This window comes from Stegostoma tigrinum, chromosome 1 (assembly GCF_030684315.1).
Source record: "Stegostoma tigrinum isolate sSteTig4 chromosome 1, sSteTig4.hap1, whole genome shotgun sequence".
Classification (NCBI taxonomy): domain Eukaryota; kingdom Metazoa; phylum Chordata; class Chondrichthyes; order Orectolobiformes; family Stegostomatidae; genus Stegostoma; species Stegostoma tigrinum.
Genome location: NC_081354.1, coordinates 124,446,315 through 124,469,704, shown reverse-complemented (window position 1 = coordinate 124,469,704; position 23,390 = coordinate 124,446,315).

Genomic DNA, 23,390 nt, shown 5'->3' with positions numbered 1-23,390 from the left:
AGATCTGAATCAAAAGCAGAAATTACTGGAGAAACTTGGCACTGGCACCATCTGTTGCAACAAAGCAGAGCTAATTTAAGTTCTGTGACTCTTCATCAGAATTGATGAGTCACTAGACTCTAAACATTAAACTTTGCTTTCTTCCCACAGATGCTGCCAGGCCTGCTGAGTTTTGCCAGAAATTTCTGCCTTTGTTTCAGATTTCCAACATTTGGAGTTCATTGTTTTATTTTAATTTTGCTTGTGGTTTGATGTTAGAGCTTAACTCATGTCTGCAATTTAAGTTCTGAAGTTCCCTGCCTCTGAAAGGTTTTTACAATGCATCCAGTGGGAGCAGTTGGACTTAATGAATCAAAGAAGCAGTTCAAACCAGTGCCACTTTAACCGAGTCAGATAAGCTTATAAAATGTGAGGCTGGATGAACACAGCAGGCCAAGCAGCATCTCAGGAGCACAAAAGCTGACGTTTCGGGCCTAGACCCTTCATCAGAGAGGGGGATGGGGAGAGGGAACTGGAATAAATAGGGAGAGAGGGGGAGGCGGACCGAAGATGGAGAGTAAAGAAGATAGGTGGAGAGAGTGTAGGTGGGGAGGTAGGGAGGGGATAGGTCAGTCCAGGGAAGACGGACAGGTCAAGGAGGTGGGATGAGGTTAGTAGGTAGCTGGGGGTGCGGCTTGGGGTGGGAGGAAGGGATGGGTGAGAGGAAGAACCGGTTAGGGAGGCAGAGACAGGTTGGACTGGTTTTGGGATGCAGTGGGTGGGGGGGAAGAGCTGGGCTGGTTGTGTGGTGCAGTGAGGGGAGGGGACGAACTGGGCTGGTTTAGGGATGCAGTAGGGGAAGGGGAGATTTTGAAACTGGTGAAGTCCACATTGATACCATATGGCTGCAGGGTTCCCAGGCGGAATATGAGTTGCTGTTCCTGCAACCTTCGGGTGGCATCATTGTGGCAGTGCAGGAGGCACAATGATGCCACCCGAAGATTGCAGGAACAGCAACTCATATTCCGCCTGGGAACCCTGCAGCCATATGGTATCAATGTGGACTTCACCAGTTTCAAAATCTCCCCTTCCCCTACTGCATCCCTAAACCAGCCCAGTTCATCCCCTCCCCCCACTGCACCACACAACCAGCCCAGCTCTTCCCCCCCACCCACTGCATCCCAAAACCAGTCCAACCTGTCTCTGCCTCCCTAACCGGTTCTTCCTCTCACCCATCCCTTCCTCCCACCCCAAGCCGCACCCCCAGCTACCTACTAACCTCATCCCACCTCCTTGACCTGTCCGTCTTCCCTGGACTGACCTATCCCCTCCCTACCTCCCCACCTACACTCTCTCCACCTATCTTCTTTACTCTCCATCTTCGGTCCGCCTCCCCCTCTCTCCCTATTTATTCCAGTTCCCTCTCCCCATCCCCCTCTCTGATAGAGGGTCTAGGCCCGAAACGTCAGCTTTTGTGCTCCTGAGATGCTGCTTGGCCTGCTGTGTTCATCCAGCCTCACATTTTATTATCTTGGAATTCTCCAGCATCTGCAGTTCCCATTATCTCAGATAAGCTTATACTAGTTAATTTATCATATAATGCCTAAGTGTGAAAGCAGGCTATTCCACAATTGAGTCCACACCAACCCTATCCAAGTAACCCTGTACTTTCCATGGCTAATCCACCTTGCTGGCACAACACTGGACACTACAGGGTATTTCCCACGGTCAATCCACCTAACCTGCACATCTTTGGACTGTGGGAGGAAACCTGAGCTCCCAGAGGAAACCCATGCAAACATGGGGAGAATGTGAAAACTCCACAGTCTCCTGAGGTTGGAACTGAACCAGGGACTCTGGTCAACAGTGCTAACCACTGAGCCATTGTGCTACAGCTTAGCATTTGAGCAGGGTAAATAAGACAGGAAAAGGATGAAAGGGAAGAGGGGCTCCATTGCTCGCTCTTTTTCAAACATTTTCAGCCTTGAGGAATTGATTCTTACCCTACTAGTGGAGAAGAAGTTGTGTATTTGAGTATTAAGAATACAGAACATAGAACTTTGCAACACAGAAACAGGCCCTTTGGCCCACAATGTTGTACTGAATATGACGCCAATTTAAACTAGTCATTTCTGTCCGTCTTTGGTCCATATCCTTCAGTTTGATAAATAACAAAGGCCAATTCTATTCTTAGATTTCAACATAGTATAGCAACTGGTTGTAGGGTGAATAATACATATGTAAAAACATAATTAAATTAAATAGTTAGTTAATTATGTTAATAAATGAAGACTGGCAGGGCTGGTGCTGTTTCACGTACAACAGTTAACATGCCTATAAAATTGCTGCTAGCCTCACACACTGATATATGTATTCATCACATGTACAACCCAATTATTCGGTGCCAGCTGAGATTCAGCTGTGAAAGCTAGGCAACTATGTTAAATCTCTTGTGCTAATTTCAATTGAACAAGTCCCCCAAGAGGAAACCTACATGAACAGATCAGCCACCCATTGCACATCCCACCCAAATGTCTTCTTCAACTGAAAACATCTGCTGCCATTCATTTCCTCCCAGAGGCTTAGGCTAAAGGGGGCCCTTTCAATCAGTACAAGTTACGTATTTGAGCCTGAATTAAAGTACCAACAATGAATTTACATGAAAAAGATTTCACCACCAAAAATTTGTACAACATAATTTTCTACTTATAAATCAATCTAATTTGTTAATTATGTTTATCCTGATTGAGGAAGCTTGAATTGTGTACAAGTGATCATAAGTCCATAAAATGCTGGAGCATAAGTAGAATGGTAATGTCACAGGATTAGTAATCCAGAGGTTCAGGCTCTGAAGATGTGAATTTAAATTCTAGCCAAGTGAATGCAAGAATTTAAATGTAATTAATGAATGGCCTTCTGTGGAGCAGTAGTTGTATTCCCACCTCTGAGCCAGGAGGTTAGCGTTCCAGCCCCATCTGTCCCAGTAGTGTGTAATAACATCTCTCAACAGGTTGGTCTTTAAAAAGTGCACAATTAGACTATTCAGCCCATCAAGTCTGCTCCACAATTCAGTAAGATGAATGCTGATCTAATAACCCTGAACTCCATTTGCCTGCCTTTTCCCCATAACCCTGAATTCCCTTAGCTTACTTTTACTTAATGCTACATTACTTTAAATTGGTTATGATGTTCTTTGGAATGTTATGGACATTTAAATGTGAGTTCTTTATCTGTTATTCATAGGATCAAGTTTTGTTGGATAACTCACAGGTTGATGAACTTTCATTCTATCTTTAAAAATCATTATTAGTTCAATTAATTTCCATTCCTTAGAGCAAAATTTCAATAAATTTCAACTGATAGTCCCTTTTTATTATCTTCTACTATTCACAAATTATTAAGATTATAAGACAATGGAGCATCACCAATTTAGCAATTTACTAACAAAGCATTAAACCTTTGGTATACAATTATAAATTAAATCTCAGCTGCACCTTGATTTTCTTTCTTTGTTTTACTCAGGATTTTCTGTTCTCGAATCCTCTGTTTGCTATGAAGATAATCTAAAACACTTTTGAGTCACAAGAGTTGAAGGATGTGCATTGTCCAACTCCTTTGTTTTTGTTTGGTCCCATATGTGCCCTATAAGCTCAAAATTTTACTAAATTAGGTATGAAGTTGGGTTCAACAAATCTGGTTACTTGTCATTATTACAACAAAGAAAATGATCAGGAGAGCTATTAGGCTAGTGTAAAAGCTAATGTCTCATTGTCATTAAAGGGAACTTCAGATGGGCTATATATTACTAAATAAGGATGGCTGTTAATGTCCTCAGGCCTTCTGCCAGATCTCATCCAGATTTTGATTTTCTAATAATACATGATGGATATTTTTTAACCAACCTTTTTGGACCTGTCATGAGCAGATGGAGCTTGAACTAAAAAGGCCTCCTGGTCCAGCAGTAGCGACACACCCACTGCCCCTTTAGAGCCTCTTGAAAATCTAATATCAAAGAAAATTGCACTGAATTTGTGAACATTCTTATTTGGATGAAAATGAGATATGATGCCGTGAGATTTTTATTCCCTCAAGACAGAAAATGCTTTCATCTTTATGCCTATCTGCAATCTTATCACTTAATTATGTCTGTAGCACATTCTTTTCCCTTATTTATTAGGGTACAAAAACACTGAAATATTTCATTGCTATATTTACCACAGTCTGTAATTTCTTGCCCCAAGCTCTTATTCTTTTATATGCTGTTACTGTTCCCCAGTGACTTTAGTGGGACTTAATTACTAAGCAGTTTGCATGCTACCCTAATACTGCCAATCACCCATGACACTGTTATCAGTGAATCAAAAACTTCCAACACTCCCAAATGACCCACATAAACAAGCTAATTTTTGGATCATATGAATATTTTTTAGGGTTAGTTAACTTAAAAATGATTATTTCTCTAGACTCAGTAAGTCAGATCTTTTTTCACAATTAGCCTTTATTTAACATCTGAAAATGTAAAACGTCTTTCAATGATTTGACCCTTGACTCGATCATGGATCTGGGAAGGAAAAAAGTATATTTTTCAAATGCTTACCCTGATTCTCTTTCCATGCTACAATCGTAAATAATATAATACATTGACTGTTATGAATTATACAGTACCTTCATTACTGTTTATAGTTGTTCTGACAATTAATTGGATGTGTGGGAAGAGAGTTTCAAAGTGTCATGTGCTAGATGAGAAAGTAAAAATTAGTAATATCACACATTCCTCTCTGTGGTGGACTACCTGTCATCCAGCCTTTTGGTTAACCTGGAACATTTGCTGCAGTTGGCCACTTGATTCACCCCAGGGACTCTCCCCTATTTCCCGGTTGTGTGGTTGTACTTTCGCACAGTTCTACGTTTCCCAAAGGCTTCTCTTCCCAGCTCACACTCTTACTCTTGAACTTCTGCAGCATCCATTTGGTGCAAAAATGGATTTTCTTTCAGCTTTGTCTTTTTATTCTTGAAGTGTTCACATGGCACCAGATTGTGGTGACAGTTGAAGATTTTCGCTGTCTTTTACTGTGTTGTTCATGATAGAGTACAAGTGACAATAAATCACCACTCATTCATTATTCACTCGTTTTCATTCCTATTTTTTATTCACATGCTGGCCCTTGACAACATCACCTGAGAACACTGTATCGGCTTCGACTTGTACACTGAGAACAATCATCTCTTTCTCACCAAACTCCTCTCTCCATCATCTAGTAGTTCTATGTTAGCAGATTGGAAAAGCCAAAATGTTCTGCAATTAAATAGTGGAAAGATTAGAGGCTTTGTACTCAGTTCTTGCCATGAATATTGTTCCCTTGTCATTGATTCAGCTGGTGAGTCAGTTAGCCGAGCTGCCTGAACAGCTGGCTTTTCCATGTAGAGTGAGACCAATGGCACAGGTTCAATTCTGATACTAGCTGAAGTCACCATGAAGGTCCCACTTTCACAATCTCTCCAATCACCTGAGTATAGTGACCCCCCAGACTAAACTCACCACCAGCCATCTCTGTCTAGTGAGAGAATGGGACTATGGCAACTTTATCAAATGCCCCTGTCTACTACAATAAGGGTGTTGTTGCTATTATACACTAAGTTCAGAGTAATAGTAGTGCACATTTGAGCTTTCTTAGTTTGGAACCAAACTGATTTGGCTGGAAATGTAAATTTAAATGCCGGTCAATTTGATTTGAAACAACGAAATGCTAATTGGGACTGAGAAAATGTTATAAGTGGCCAACGATACAGAAGAAGCCAAATAAGAATCCAGTTTCAAATTGTGAAAAACTTCACAAGTACGTCCTTGTATTTTACTTTTTGGTTTTATTGTTCACTGAGAGTAAATTACATGAACACTGACAAAAAAAATGCTGGCGTTGTAACCCTACTATCCCCTTGTTCAATCTGATCTCTGCTCTTTACTTATTGTTGAAATCAAACTGACCTCCCGATCTCATCCTTATCCTCAAATGAAATCTAGATTTAGACCATCAAGAAGGGAAGATAGCCTTCATTTCAATAAGTGTTAGGGAGCCTTACACTCATGTTACAACCAGACCCCAGGCAAGGTTACCTGTTTATTTACAATTCCAAATGGGACATTTCAAACTGTCAAATTCCCAGGGGAGAAAAGCTCACCTTGGATCATCTATCTTCATGACAATTGGCACTGGAGTAATAGTGAAATAGCGAACAGAAAAGAAAGAATTTTTCTCTGCTACATAGATAATATCTTGCTTGTCTCCACACCCCCTTTGTCAATTTCTAAATTTCTTCCTTTACCAAGGAATCATCTTTTGATGCACTTTAGACTAAAAAAGGCCTTCTCTCATTTAACTCAGTGTGCTTAGTCATTTCACCGCTTTTCACCACCTGAACCACTCTGCTTTGCTTTCCCTTGGCTGTACAGTGCTGGTGCAGCTGGAACTGAGCTCAAACAAGTTGCCCTTTCACTTAACACACTGATGTAATGAGCAGCAGCTGCTCGATTGCCCGAGCTGAAATCTCATAGTTTGAATGAAGACTCACGAGAGAAAAAACCTTGTTTTTTGGATTGCATTGAAACTGATTTTTGTAAACTTGAATGTTACATGAATGAAAACTACTCACAGACAACAAAGACTCTTAACACATAAGACCAAAGACAGAAAAGGAAATCAATGAAAGGAAAGTCACTGCAGAACATTTAATTGAAGATTCAGGACCTGACCAAAATATAGATCATCCACAATGCAAATTATTTAATTAAAAAGCTTAGGTTCACAATTATTAAGGATGCACACAGGGGTATATGAAAGTCCATTAGGTCACGTTAAATTTCTAACAGTGTCACTTCACTTACAATGTGAATACCTGTGGCAGGATGGCTTAGTGCTATTATTGCTGGACTATTAATTCACAATGTAGTCCAGAATGCAATCCAGGTAATGTTCTGGGGCCCGGGTTTGAATCCTGCCAGGGCAGATAGTGCAATTTGACTTCAGTAAAACTCTGGAATTAAGAATCTAATGATGACCACAAATCCATTGTCAATTCTCAGGAAAAATTCATCTGGTTCACTAATGTCCTTCAGGGAAGAAAACTGTTATCCTTACCTGGTCTGGCCTACGTGTGACTTAAGACCCTCAGACTCTCCTTGCCAGTGACACCAATATCCTATGAATTAATTTTTTAAAAATGCACAATGCACATTGCACTCCAGTAATCAGCTTCAATCAAAGAAACCAGGGGCATGTTCTCATTAAATCTACCAACATGCTTTGTGTCTCTCATTCCATTCCAGTGTTTGGAGACTACTTGCTAGTTGCTTACCAATAAAAACAGACAAAAATTCCTAGAACTAAGTGTCTAGAAATTCCCTACTTTTATCAAATAGGAATCTTTCACAAACAGATTTATGATGCAATCTTAGAAATTTTAAACCTTTATGAAAGCTGATATATTCACAACAGTCTAACATGAAAATGATGCATTGGATGATCAGTCAGCAACAATGTAAAAAATCCCGAGTTCAGTTTGTCACCTCAGAGCTTTGACCACGCAGTGCTGTGAGTGAGAGAGTGGGCAAGTTAAAGGGCCTTCTTGTGGCCCTGCTCCTGGACCTAACAAAGATGGCTACGGTTCAGGATGGCATGGATGGGGTATTTGAAAGGTTGCTCTGGGTGCCTGCCTTTCTTCTACCATCCTCTCAATGTCATGTTTATAACTTTATCTGGGTTTTCAACGTTATTTGAAATCACAAGCTTTCAGAGTGTTGCTCCTTCATCAGTTGAGGCGGGACGGAAGCACATAGGCATATAATTTATAGGCGGACAGATCCTTGCAAGATAATTCTTGGTAATTAAGAGTGCCAAAAGATGAGTACAAATAGTGTGACTGGAGTGTCAACGGGCTGAATAACAGGTCTTTGCAGGTGATCAATAGTGTCAAACAGTTGGCTGCAGTAACATGATAAGTATGAGAGTCACATGACAAGGGTCTAACCAAAGTCATAAGTAATCCAAGACTGTACAAACTAATTAAGGTAGAGAGATCATAATAATTTGTCAAAGGTGATGGTGTCAAAACAGGATAGTAAGAAAGATCTTACAAGAACAGAATAGTATGGTGGGGTTATTTGAAGTGGACATGAGCACAAGATCATGGTTGAGGCCATTATCATGGGTACGAATTTGTGTTGTAAATTGGATTCTGCGTTGTTGTGTATTTCAAAGGCCACCTTGGAGGAGGATTACCTGATGATCAGAGGCTGAATGTTCTTGACTGCTGAAGTAGCCCCCAACTGGGCGCGAGCACTCCTGCCTGGCAATTGTTGCACCGTGTCCAGTAATCTATTGTCATAGTGTTAGCATGGTCACGCCAATATACCATACCTCCAGGCATCATTTAATGCAGCATATCAGGTAGACGACATTGGCCGAGTTGCATGAGTACCTACCATGTATGTGGTAGATTGTGTTCCCACGTGTGGCGATAGTATCCATGTCGATGATATGGGATGTCTTGCAGACGTTGCCGTGGCAGGGTTGTGTGGTGTTATGGTTGCTGTTTTCCTGGTAGCTGGGTAGTTTGTTGTGAACGATGGTCAGTTTGAGTTTTGATGGTTGTTTGAAGGCGAGAAGTGGAGGCGTGGGGATGGTCATACAAGGTGGCACGGTGGCTCAGTGCTTAGCACTGCTGCCTCATAGCACCAGGGACCTGGCTTTGATTCCACCATTGCGTGACTGTGTGAAGTTTGCACATTCTTCCTGTGTCTGTGTGGATTTCTTCCCAGTGCTCTGGTTTCCTCCCACAGTCCAAAGATGTGCAGGCTAGGTGAACTGGCCATGCTAAATTGCCTGTAGTGTTCAGGGATGTGTTAGTGTTAGGGGATGGGCTGGGTGGAATGCTCTGAGGATCGGTGTAGACTTGTTGCACTGAAGGGCCCGTTTCCATACTGGGGGTTTTATGATCGCCAATGACACGTTGCAGACTATGAAGAACGTGGCATAATTTCTATGCTCCGGACAAGTACTAGATGAGGCAGCCCGCTCTATCAGAAGTGTCCCATGCCTGTCTTCTGAGGAGGTCATTATGGTTTTTTACTGTGGAACATCGGAACTGACGATCAATGAGTTGCACATCATATCCCATTCTTATGAGGCTGTCTTTCTAGCGTGTGTAGGTTTCCATCATGTTCCTCTTCATCTGAGCAGATCCTGTGTGTATGCAGGGCTTGACAATAGGACATGGCTTCTTTGACATGTTTACAGTGGAAGCTAGAGAAGTGAAGCAATGTGTGGGCTTATTGTAGACCCAAGTACTGGGGTGTCCGTCCTTGTCTCTCTCCCTTAAATAGGTTGTACAGTTTTGGATTACTTGTTATTTTGGTTAGACCCTCTTTATGTAACTTCTCATACCTATCATGTTATTATAGCAATTTGGTTTTTCTCGAGCACCATCTTATTTTTGATTTTTTGTATTTAACACTTTGCCTTAATTAATTGGATCGTGAGTGATCCCTTCGCTTGCTGTTCAGCTGTTGACACTTTAATCACACAATTTGACACTTCTGGTCACCTGCAAAGACTTATTATTCAGCCCGTAGACACGCTACTCACACTATTTGTACTTATCGTTTGATGCTCAATTCACTGGAATTATCTTGCAAGGATCTCTCTGCCTATAATTCTGTGCCTGTGTGCTTCCCTCCACTTCACCTGGTGAATGAGCAGCACTCCGATAGCTTGTAATTTCAAATAAACCTGTTTGACTATAACCTGGTGTCATATGATTTCTGACCTTGTCACCCCAGTCCAACACCAGCACCTCCAGTTCAAAGTTATTAAGGAAGACTATAATGACAGAGTAATTATTTTAACTGACGCCACGTCTGATTTCACGGAGTGAGGTGCCACTGGAGGGCATTATCTTCAAGGCCTGGGGAATATTCTTCAATAATTTCACCAAGGAAGCTTACCATGCTGAGTGGCCATGACACTACCTGGCACTCCACTCCTTACTTATGGGGAGTTGACCTAAATCTGCGTAGCACCAATACACACAGCCATAGAAAAGTAAATTTCTCCTCCAGTATCTCGACAACCATTCCCAATATCAGATGCTGCTGAGTTGGTATGATTAGAATCAAAAAACAGATCTAGCTAGTGCCATTACGAATGACCAGATTCACACCTTGGAAAAATATAATGATCATGTCAAAGCAATAAGTCTCCATCCCGCTACTGAATGAAAGACAAAACCAAAATATAATAGAATAATTTAAACACAAAACTACTTTCAATAAGTATTACTTTTAATTAGATGATGTCTGGATTATGTTGAGATCTGGGTTATATTTTAAAATATCATGGCATTTAACGTGGATGGGAAGTTTTGTTCTGTGAATGTGTGTTCCAACCACAATGCCTAAGAGAAATTAAAACACTTCCATTAAAGTCTCCATTACTTTTTGCTTTAGGATTCTCATGTTTCAAATACTTACCATGTTACCAGCTATTATCAGATCTATGTGTCAGATAAATATAAACAAGAATTCTAAAATTAGATGTTTATGTTCACAGAGAAATATGATCACCAAACAATTCAACAAGTTCACTTCGAAAATCTAGGCATCTTTCAGTCTATTTGTGTATTACAGTTACCTCCAGCTTATCAGAAACAGAAAGAAAATCATTCTTTAGAGCTATTATAATTCACAGGCAGAAAACCTCAGCCAACTTCTGTTAGAACATTTATACTTTGTTACCAAAAATCTCAACACATTCCTTGTTTTACATCCACCCAAGAGTTTCCCTGTACTTTACAAAACCTTGACGGCTCATTCACTTTTCTTGGGACCAAATCAAATTCACTTTGGCTCTCCTTTCTGGTCCTGCTATTCTCTGAGGTATGAGATTTCTTGGCTTTACTTCTACTACCAACTGGTTAGGCAACCATCCAACTCTCCTTTGACACCTCATGATTGTGAACACCTCAGAGCAAACATGGACCTCACTGTTTTCTTGTTTAGTGGTGCAAAAATTGATACACATCATTTGTGTCTGATAGCCCTTTCTCACTGCTCTAAACCCTCCAGCTGATTTACTCTCTGCTTGTTTTAACAATGCTTCCAGACTGAAGGCATTGTTAAAACAGCTAAACGAAAGGCATCTCACTGTGATAATGCTCAATTGTGAAATCTGTCATGTGTCCTATATCATAACCGTCAGATTTATGTCAACAATTACAGTGAATCAACAAACAATATTTTCTTCACTATTGTTTCTGTGAAAAATCACACACATTAAACCCAAATCCAAAAAGCCTTCCTGTAGTCGACCCCTAAAGGAGTGTGGCCAACCAGAATGTCTCAGATAGAGATTTAAACTAAGTATCCCTAACTGCTAAACCTTTCCTTTGTTCTGGGAAACCATGTGAATAATTTAAACATCTTACACGCTCTATCTCCATTACAAAACTCGAAGAGAGGTCATTCATTTTGAGTGTTTTCCAACTTTGGCCTTATTACATGAAAATAAGCCGTCCTTTGCATTGCAATTCTTTTAGGTCTGTTTCCCGGCTTTTCAAATGATGTGCTCTTATTTCTCATACATTTAATCATTTTCAATTCTCAAATTTAAAATTATATTTATATGAATTAGAAAATTAGATATTTCCAAGAGTCTTCTAACTAGTCTCTCATCTTGCTCCATAAATCTGAATTTGTCTAGAATTTTGGTCTTTGCATAAATTCGATAAGAATAATATTTATTTGAACTGATTTTGTGCTTAACAGATTCCAATGTATTTTGGTTTTGTTTGTAGATTAGGGATGCAGTGGAAATTTATTATAATTACTGTCTGTAGTGAAAAAGACTAATGTTTGCTATCTCACTGTAGATGTTGACATAAATCTGAGGGCTATGATATAGGACTCAATTCAGATTTCACAGTTGATAGTTATCACAGTGAGGTGCCTATCGTTTTGAAGTTTTAGTGATATCTTCAATTTCTGACAAAATATTTGAAGTAGAACTATGAATACAAGTATTTGTTTTAACAAGAAATTGAGTAGTTGAATGAAGTTAAATGTAGTGAATATAATTTTATTAATGAGTTTTAAGAAGTAATTTATTAGTACTAACTTAAAAATTTTTAAACTTCCTCTGAGCATGGGTGCTGACCTCTGCTATAGTCAAACTAGAGTGAGTTGTCATGGAGGGGGGAAAAGCAAAAGATGTTAAGTGCGGTGTAGATTAATTTTCCTGAAATGGCACTAAGTTACTGGAAGGGCTTTAAAAAGCCACGGGCTGTATGGAAGACACAGTTTGTCAGAGGCTTATAAATGGACTTGAGGTTTGGGTGCAGGGCCCTATGTTGGCATAGGAGCCACAAAAGTGTTAGGGGGGGGTCATGAGATGGCGTGGGTTTGTATGAGTGGGACACGGCTAGTATGTGGGGTTTGAGGGTGGGAACTTTTAAAATATTTTTAAAATCTGCAACAAAGTCCTTATCACCAAAGCTGTATCTTTATTTTGAGAGCCTGTTTCCTCATTGCCTTGGCTGCTATGATAAACTGCAAACTCCTCCCAGAGGTGGTGAGCCTGACTGCCAGTAAATTCTCACTCTCCAGAGCAAGGGTCTGATTATCTCGATCACTTTATCCTTAATCAGGTTCATGGTGTGGGGAATCTCTTTCTTGAGAGTGAAAATTCATATTGCTAATTCCTCACATTTGTGAAACATAGTTATTTGACAATTGCACTATTATCTCAAGGCCGTGTTTCCTTACAGAGCCATTTAAAGTAAATACCTGGACCTATGTACATTTATGAGTCAAATCTATCCTATATCACTCAACGTTACTGTGTTAGCAAAGTGGCATGTCAGCTTTTTCTGGCAGTGATAAAGCTGCATGAAACCCAATCACTTCAGATTAAAGAGCTGCCAACATGATCTGTTTACTTGAAAGTTGATTAATAGTGCTACTCTGACTTTCCCATAGACAAACATTAACTTGTCTTGTGCTAATCAGTAATGGTGTTAAATCTGTTGCCTTGGCTTCAACATTAAAGACATAAAATCAATAACAAGTGACATAACACAGCTGCTGTGTATATTCCTAATTTAAATCAATATATTTATGTTTCACTGTATCTTTATTGCAAGCTCAGTTACAATGTATTCATGTGAGGGAATTCTAAACTCAGTCTAAAATCATGGCAGAGATAGTAGGAACTGCTGATGCTGGAGAATCTGAGATAACAAGGCGTAGAGCTGGATGAACACAGCAGGCCAAACAGCATCAGAGGAGCAGGAAAGCTGATGTTTCGGGTCTGGACCCTTCTTCAGAAATGGGGAGGGGAAGGGGACTCTGAAATAAAGAGAGGGGGAGGCAAGATGGAAGGTGGATAAAGGAGCAGATAGAAGGACAGAAGATGGACCGGTCAAGGAGACAGGGCTGGAGCCAGTAAAGGTGAATGTAGGTAGGGAGTTGGGGTGGGGGTTGGTCGGTTGGGAGGGTGGGGCGTGTAGATGGGAGGGAAGACAGACAGGTCAAGGAGGTGGGGATGAGGCTGGTAGGTAGGAAGTGGGGGTGGATGTTGTTCAATGAAGTGAGAGGAGTGCATAGGTGGGAGAAAAGATGGACAGGTCAAGGAGGCTGGGATGAGCTGGGCTGGGGTGAGGTCAGGGTTGAGGAGATTTTGAAGTTTATGAAGTCCACATTGGGACCATTGGGCTGCAGGGTTCCCAAGTGCAATATGAGGCACTTTTCCTGCAGCCTTCAGGTGGCATCGTTGTGGCTCTGGAGGAGGCCTAGGATAGACATGTGGTCCAAGGAGTGGGAGAGGGAGTTGAAGTGATTTGTGACTGGAGGTGCAGTTGTTTGTCATGAAATGAATGTAGGTATTCCACAAAGTGGTCTCCAAGCCTCCACTTAGTTTCCCCACTGTAGAGGAGACCACATCGGGAACAGAGGTAACAATATACCACATTAGCAGATGTGCAGGTGAACATCTGTCTAATGTAGAAGGCTTTCTTGGGGCCTGGGATGGAGTGAGGGGGTAGGTGTGGGGGCAGGTGTAGCACTTCCTGCAGCTACAGGGGAAAGCTCCAGGTGTGGTGGGGCTGGAGGGGAGTGTGGAGCGGATGAGAGCATCATGGAGAGAATGGTGCCTCTGGAAGGCAGTTATGGGTGGGGAGGGAAAAATGTCCTTGGTAGTGGGGTCGGATTGCAGGTGGCGGAAGTGGCGGAGGATGATGCATTGAATCCAGAGGTTGCTGGGGTGATATGTGAGGACAAAGGGGATTCTGTCTTTGTTGTTGTTGTGGGGACCGGGTGTGAGGGATGAGTTGTGGAAAATGTGAGAGATGCGTTCGAGGACGTTTTCGACCCCTGTGGAGGGGAAATTGCAGTCCTTGAAAAACGAAGACATCTGGGATGTCTGTGAGTGGAATGTCTCATCTCGGGAGCAGATCCAGCGGAGCCAAAGGAATTGGGAATGGGGGTGGCATTTTTGCAGGAAGGTGGGTGAGAGGAGGTTTGTTCTAGGTAGCTCTGGGAGTCGGTAAGCTTAAAATAGATATCAGTTTTCAGCTGTTTGCCAGAAACGGAGACAGAGAGATCCAGGAAGGAGAGAGAGGTATCAGAGATGGTCCGGGTGAACTTAAGGTTGGGGTGGAAGGTGTTAGTACAGTTAGAATGTGGGAGCACAAGGTAGCGCCGATACAGCTATTGATATAACAGAGGAAGAGGTGGGGAATGGGGCCAGTGTAGCTGCGGAAGAGGGATTGTTCCATGTATCCTACAAAGAGGCAAGTATAGCTTACCCGGTCCTCTGATGCTGCCCGGCCTGCAGTGTTCATCCAGCTTTACACCTTGCTATCTAAAATCATGGCAGTTATTTGGATCCTGAAATTCATAAAGCATGAATAACCCCTAAGTTGAAAGTCTTTTCCTGAACTTACCATCAAGTGAAAATAATTATTCATTACTTTCAGCCCCTGAGCAGAGAAACTACGCCATGTTCTTTGCAGCCTTCTACACATTATTGATGACGATGAACATCTCACCAACATCTTCCCCACACCTCCACTTCTTTCTTTCAAACAACTTCCAAAGCTTAGACAAACCATTGTTCAAAGCAAACCACCCAGCCTTCAGGACAGCATTGACCACAACACCGCACAACTTCTGTAAGACATGTCAGATCATCGCTGTGAATACTACCATCAGACATGGGAACACCACCCAGCACATACACTGCAAATAGACATGTGACTCAGTCAATGTAGTCTATCTCATACACTGCAGGCAAGGATGTCTCGGGGCATGGTATATTGGCAAGACCGAGCAGATGCTACGACAACAGGTAAATGGAATCTGCGCAACAATTGCCAGACAGGAGTGTTCCCTCCCAGTGGGGAATGCTTCAGCGGTCAAGGACATTCAGCCATTGAGTAAACATCCTCCAAAGTGGATATACAACAATGCAGCATCGCCGAGCAGAGGCTGATAGCCAAGTTCAGCACCCATGAGAGGGAAAATTGTCTTTGGTGGTGGGGTCGGATTGCAGATAGCAGAAGTGTCGGAGGATGGTGCATTGGATCCAGAGGTTGGTGGGGTGGTATGTGAGGACGAGGGGGTTTCTCTTTTGGTGGTTATTGTGGGGATGGGGTGTGAGAGATGAGTTGCAGGAAATGCAGGAGACCAGGTTGAGGGCGTTCTTGACCACCACGGAGGGGAAATTGCGGTCCTTGAAAAACGAGGACATTTGAGATATCCTCTCCACCTATCTTCTCCTCTAACTATCTTCGATCCACCTCCCTGTCTCTCCCTATTTATTTCAGAACCCTCTCCCCTCCCCCATTTCTGATGAAGGGTCTAGGCCCGCAATGTCAGCCTTCCTGCTCCTAATATGCTGCTTGGCCTGCTGTGTTCATCCAACTCCACACTTTGTGGTCTCGGATTCTCCAGCATCTGCAGTTCCCATTATCTCAGCACCCATGAGGATGGCCTCAACCGGTATCTTGGATTCATGTCATACTGCAGGTGACCCCAGCACACTGTACACTCTCACACACTCTCTCACACAAACACACACACACGCACACATGCACAAACGTATATACATATAAATCTATAGGGTGAAATTGCATTTGTAGATTTGTATTTGCAGCTACATTCTATTTTGTTCAAAAAGCCCACAATTGGTAGACACAGTCAGTCAATGGGGCATTTATAAATTCCTGCTTTGGATGTAAAACCAGTATGACTCCAAGTTAAAACGCAGACAAATTCTAAATAAGGCCTCACACCTAAAATGCATTGTCTCCACTTGCAGATACTGATAAAATCTTCAGTTATCTTGGGGCGGTGACTTGAAAGAAATTCTAGGAATTGCATTTTATTCAATCAAACCTGCGTCTCCTTTCTAACTACTTGAAGATTTAATGGGAGCGGGGGAGTGGGCGCAGTCTGCCAGCCAATGTAAGTTTATTCAACGCATTCACATCAGTTGGATGATCCTTTGCTCTTTTACTTATAAATTCTGTGTCCTGATACCTCCTCTCTCACTTTACCTGAGGAAGGAGCAATGCTCTGAAAGCTTGTGTTTTCAAATAAATCTGTTGGACAATAACCTGGTGTCGTGTGATTTTTTTTTGACCTTGTCTAACTCAGTCCAACACCAGCAGTTCCACATCATTTCAATCTTATGACCTTTCATAACTTTGAAAATGCAGGCACAATTTAAGTCAGCCCATTGTGGTGGAACCATGCCACCCTGGTCCACTTAATCACAGGAAGGGCTCACATCAGTCTCCCAACAGCAGAAAATCCTTGCCTGATTTAGTTGGAGTGTGGAAGGGGCTGACACAGAATGCCAGTAAGGCTATAGGGTGAACCAAACAATACTCATTATTCCTGAGCCCACCCAATTTAGTGGTTATTCAGAAAATGTCCGCTAACTCTGCCAGGTTTCCAAAGGCTTCCCAGAGCAATTGGCCAATATCAGCTAATCCCAACAGGGGACTATCACAGGTTTGGGGCAATGGTGTTGCTAAAGGCCACCATAGCCTCCAATATCTCTAGCTACCCAGTGAATCCACCCTGTGAACCTAATCTCATCCCCATTCACTTTTGACCTGGGGTCCTTTGATGACCTGTGCCCCTGGTAGGTGCATTGCTGTTAGCTGCAGCCACTCCAGGTGTCAATCTGAACCATGAGAAGCTCTCAGTTTTGATTGGCTAGTAAGTCTCAGCAGGGAAGACATCCAGCACCAAGGTCACAAATTCCAGGGAAGACCTGACAACGATAACTTAAATCCAGACTCTTGATACCATCAGGCCTCCCCCATGGAATTGATGGAGTTCCCATCTAGCTCTTCAACCAATGGTCAAACCCTCAGTGTGTTGATTAAATACAGCCCTGTCTTCAATCTTTGCTTCAGTGTTTGTTTCCTAAAAAAGCAATGATCAATTTTCTAACCTTTCTTTCACTTTTGGTGTAATTCTAGCATATTTCCACAACTCATAATATCTTTCATATGTGTGAAATGATGAGAACTGTTACAACGAATAGCAGAAAATAGCAGAAATGAGCTCCATAGTAGAGTCATATCAAATCTGAAACGTAATTCTATTTTTTGTTCTCCATAGAAGGTGCCAGACCCATGGAGTTTGTCTAGGATATTCTGCTTTTCTTAACTGGCATGATCGTAACTAAATAGAGATATTAATTTTCAAATAGTATCATTTTAATACCTGAGACTTTTATGGGCTGAAATGGCTTTGAAATGAAAACATTAGCTGATTGACGTCAACTTTTTAAGCCAACCACACAGGTTAGCCAAGCTTCAAAACTTCAAAATGGGATAAACAGAGCCATCTGGCCTATGTCAGAATGACAGGTCGGAATGAAAATACTAAGCATGTTTTTAGCCCATAATTCCAAAATTTTTGTTTAAAAGAGGACTGCAACTGAGGCACAATAACTTTAGGTATAAATTCAGTGATGGCAGGCAACCTATCTGTTTGGGACCAGTTGGAGGGCAAAGCTGAGATTTGCCAAAGAAATGGCAGAAAGAGAGAATAATTTGAGATTATGAGGATCTGACCACATAATCCCTCACCACCCAAAGCCAGATAGAGGGCCACCTTTTACAGACATTTTTGTGGTTTCCCCTTATGTAACTACACAAAAGAAAAATTCCGACACTAGCCTGTGCATTGTTATTATTAGGCTGTGAGGACCAAAATATGTCTCGAATGCTGTGGAAATTACAGCTAAGAACAGTAGGTAAGCACCCCTGCACTGCAGGTAAAGAAACATCAATTTATCTCATACTACTGCAACCCAAACTTGAAAGAAATTAGGGCAACAGTACATCAATCAGCCTTCAAAACCAAGAAACTCAAAAATTGCCTTCTTAATTGTCATTGTCAATAATACTCGTACAATGCATATATGGCTGCAGGACTGACTTAGTCGTTCTTCACAACAACTAGGGAGATGATCTGTATAACCTTTTCGGGGTTTAAGAGCTTAGAGTGAAAAAAGGATAACAGCTCTTACTACGACTTTCTCAGTTCTTTTTCTGTTTTGGCTGACTAACCCTAATCCCTCGTGTTCATATATCCCTTTCATATAACTCTCTGCGCTCCATCTCCACCTATCCACTAACCTTGGCCACTTTTGCTTCAACATAAAGACCAGCTTTTCCTAGCTGCTATCAATTCTGATGAAGAGTCTTTGGACTCAAAATATTAACTCTGCTTTCCTCTCACAGATGCTGCTAAATCTTTTGAGTTTATCCAGCAACTTTTGTTTCAGATCTCCAGCATCCGCAGTTCTTTGTTTTGTTATAATCTTGCTATTTTATTCACTTTTATCTTTTGGGACTCATTTCTTATGTCAAATCTAATTATATGTGAGTGGTGTTAGTAGTTCTTGTGTGTAGTAGTTAATAAACTCACACATTTTTGTTAATTCATGACAGCCTGCTCATATTGGCTGCTTCTATTAGTTTGTTTGTGGGAAAAAGATTTACAAAGGAAAGAATCCTTTTTAAAATAATCATATTACAACAAACCAAAGGAATGGGTGAACAAAGAAGGGGGGACAATTTTATCCAGTGGGTACAAATACTTAAAGTAAAAGCTGTTTACAAAACTCTCTGAGGTAGTTCTCCATGAGAAATATAAAACCTTCATCCCCCTCCTAATAAGAATACACCTCAAGGAGCAGAGACTGCCCAGATCTAGCAGGCAGCCACACTCGCTGATGTTTATGAACGGATCAACAAATCCCTATTCCCAGAGAAATCCTTCCCTAATCATCCACAGCTGACTCATTGGGATGGAGATAGAGAGAGTGATAAGAAATTGAGCACCCATTGGAGAAAGGGAAAGGCTGGGAGCTGTCCTCAGTACAGAAAATGTGGCCTTGAGATGAAGGGTGAAGCTAAGAAGCCTTTGGGCTGAATTGTAATGACTTTTGGCTAAATACCAGTCCTGCCGATCTTGTTGGAGGGATTCTTACTGCAACATAGAATGAGTTTTCTCGCCGAATCTTACCAAACCCACTGTGTTAATTGTCATTCCTGCTTGAATGGCATGTACCATTTCCAATTGCTGTACCATCTAACCACATGCTATCATAGAAACAACTCATCACTCACCAGATATCTCAGAATTGACCAGCATTCCTGGCACAGGCATCTTTAAAAGGGTGCACCCAGACAAACACTGTCAGTGTGGAGCTTCCTTGCACAGCTCCTGAAGAAGCTCAGTATCTTTCTACACTCTACCATATCTCTGCTACTGTACCTCCCGCCCACCAAGACTCATGCTCTGCCACTCTCACTGCAACATCTTCTTGTCTCAGCCTTATAGCATCACTGGCCCTGCATTTGCTGTCTTATTTCCTCACTCAGGAAACCTCACTACTTGCACCAACAGCAATAGCTGTGTCACCTATTTTCATCTCCTGTAATACCCTGACCTGTCTCTCACTCCATGTAGAAAAAAGAGTCAAGACGGTTGAAGAAGAGATCCTGACTTGCCCCACTGGGGCCTGGGTTGGTAATAACTTGTTGTGCCAGGAACCCTGAGAAAAGGCAGACCTACTAGACTTCACGGGGGCCTGCTGACAACTATGGAAACGTTTCTGATTTTGTTTCTGCACTAAAAGGCACAGCAAGATGTAGTAATAAGAACCTGGTATCTATGGCTGAGGTCACAAAGTGCAAAATAGGCAAGCTTATGCCAGGTGGAGTTGCTGTGAGGACCCAGGTAGGCTAAGATTGACTGAGAGCTATGATAGTGAGTGAAAAGCCCAGAGATGCTACTTTGTGCTGTCCATGAATGCCCCTGAGTGCACAGTATTGTTGTTGCATCATTACGATGATGGTTGCTGGTGTATCCTGCAGCATTGAACTTCAGAAGCATACTGTAAATGGATTAAGGATTCTTAGATGCTAACCTGTTGGTGGTCAATTTCCACGAATGTAGGGCATGTATGGAATGTGTCCTGCGATGTTAGTGCATGGTGCTTAATCTGGAGGTCATTTGGAACAAGCATTGAGCTCAACCTGCCACATACCCTCTCGGGGTTGTATGTCAGGTTTTCCTGACATCAAGCTTGTTGGGCGAGTTTGGTAAGATTGCTACTAGAATATTGATGAAGTAAGCTGAGCCATCTTTTGTTCCTGAGGGAAAGGTGGCCACATTTTCCAAGGGTGAGACAAGCCTGGAGTGATACTGGGGAACATTGGGATCAGCCAAACCCTATCACTTCCCACCAGAATGTGCAGTCAGTATTAAGGTGCTGATAAAAGAAATGAAGCCGGTACTCATCCCCTTTCAACAGGTTCGTCTGGAGTGCGGCCCTGTGTTGTAGCCAGTGATAGTTTGAGCCTTATCTAGTTTGCCTATGGCCAGGATTGACCTGCTCCTTCAAACAATGACAACGGAGTCGAAGGTAACAGCATCTGACATGGTCTCCAAGTTGTCCATTGAGATTGGAGAGAGTGAAAAACTGCAGGAGAAGTTGTCTGGAATTTTCTCTGATTATGTGGTCACAGGATCTATGGTCAGACAAGGTCAGACAGTGGAGATTCAGGTGGTACAGGCCCTGCAGTTTAGCTTGTCGAAACTTCTTCCTGAATCTAGAAGACCGCAAGAGGGTAATAAATAGAAAGTCCTTGGTAGCAGCTCTGCAAAATACCAGTTCGGGGTGCTCCCACTGAACCCAAGGCAGATGCAGTCACAGAATACTGCGATATTAAAAATGGCATTTCCAGATAAGTAAAGGGAAGCCCTTTTAGAACGGAGATAAGAAGAAACCTCTTCAGCTAGAGAGTGGTGAATCTATGGAATTCACTGCCACAAAAGGCTGTAGAGGCCAGGTCATTGAGTATGTTTAAGACTGAGATGGATAGGTTCTTGATTATCAATGGGACCAAGGACTACAGGGAGAAAGTAGGAGAATGGGGTTGAGGAACTTATCAGACATGATCAAATGGCGGAGCTGACCCGATGAACCAAATGGCCTCATTTCTGCTTCTATGTTTTATGTCTCATGGTAATTCAACACCATCTGAAAACTCTGACTCTAACTTTTAATTCTTATTTTTCTGGAAGTCTTCGGACACTGGGTGTTTTCTCAAAGGATGTTAAAACTTCCCAGGAAATCCCCACATGATCATTGCATCAGCGCTTCAAATGGATGTCAGTCTTCAGGTTTGTCTGGTTTCCAACAATCCAAAGACCAAAGATCTGGGTTGTTGTTTGCTGGTGTTGAATTTGAGATAACTTTGTGCTTTTGATCCTCAGAATTACAGTGAAGGAGGAAGACACTCCCATCCATCTGATAGATTACAGGTATATTCCTTTAATCAGGGCTAGAATTGAATCCAGAAGTTAAAAGCCAATTAATGCAACTAATAAATTGGATAACTAATCATACATTTGCTGATATTATTGTAACTAATTACTGAGTTAATGTTCCATCAAAATGGGATATTGAAAATGGTCACATAGATATGTATTAATGTGGGGCTGCCCACTTCCAGATCATCAAAGAACAGCTATAGAATCAAAGACATCCACTGGGACCCTGGGGAAGTTCTGAGATGTAGACCTGCATGGGAACTGCTTGGGATATTCCATCTTCTGATGACCAATTCATTTGCTCATTAAACTACCCACATCATCCACCCTGTCCCCTACCCACTTAACCATCTACTCACCAACACATCTCACCAACTTCCCCATTCATCTCCTTAAACCATGACCCCTGATCCACCTCATCCAACTCACCCAGGCCAGCTACTTACTCACTCATATACTTATATGCTCAGCCACTCACTCACTCTCACACGTATTCACTAACATTCAAACTGGACATGTCCATACAAAGGGTATATGATTTGTCTTCTCTTTACCTGCCTCATTAGATCGAGCCAATCTATTTCGTACAGTTTGCCGCACTAATAACATGAGCCAGCATACATGCCAAAGCAACCTTTATTTCAGAATACCAAAGGTATGGCTATGGGCACCCACATGGGCCTGAGCTCTGCCTGTCTCTTTTGTAGGGTTTGTGGAACATTCCCTCTTCTGTAACCACATTGGCACAATCCCTCAGCTCTTCCACTGTTATATTGATGACTGCATTGGTGATGCCTTGTAGTCTCATACATACCACCCCCTCTTCAAATTCACCTGGGCTATTTCTGACACCTTCCCCCACTTCCTAAACCTCTCCGTCTCCATCTCCAGAAATCAACACACCACTGACATCCATTTCAAACTAACTGACTCCTACAAATACCTCAACTACACCTCTTCTCACCCACCCTCCTACATAAATTCTATCCCATACTCCCATTTCCTCTGCCTCCACTGCATCTGCTTCCAGGATGAGGCATTCTCCTCCAGACATCCCAGACGTCCTCCAATTTTAGGGAGTGGAATTCCTCCTCCTCTGTAATTAAGGATGCCGTCGACCGCATCTCCTCTATTTCTCGCACTTCTGCCTTCAAAACCTCGCCCCCACAACAACAATAACGATAATGTCCCCTTAGTCCTCATGTACTGCCCCACCGACCTCCGAATGAAACACGTCATCCTCCAACATTTCCAAACCCATAATCATACCCCACCACAAAAGGATATTTCCCTCCCCATTTATGCCTGCTTCCCACAAGGACCCTTTATTCCATGACTCCCTCGTCAGCTCTAGACTCCCCACCAATTTATCCAACATACCCGACACCTTCCCCTGCTATTGCAAAAGGTGCAACACTTGCCCCACACCTCCCCTCTCACCTCCGTCCGAGGTCCCAAACAATGCTGCTTGGCCTGCTGTGTTCATCCAGCTCCA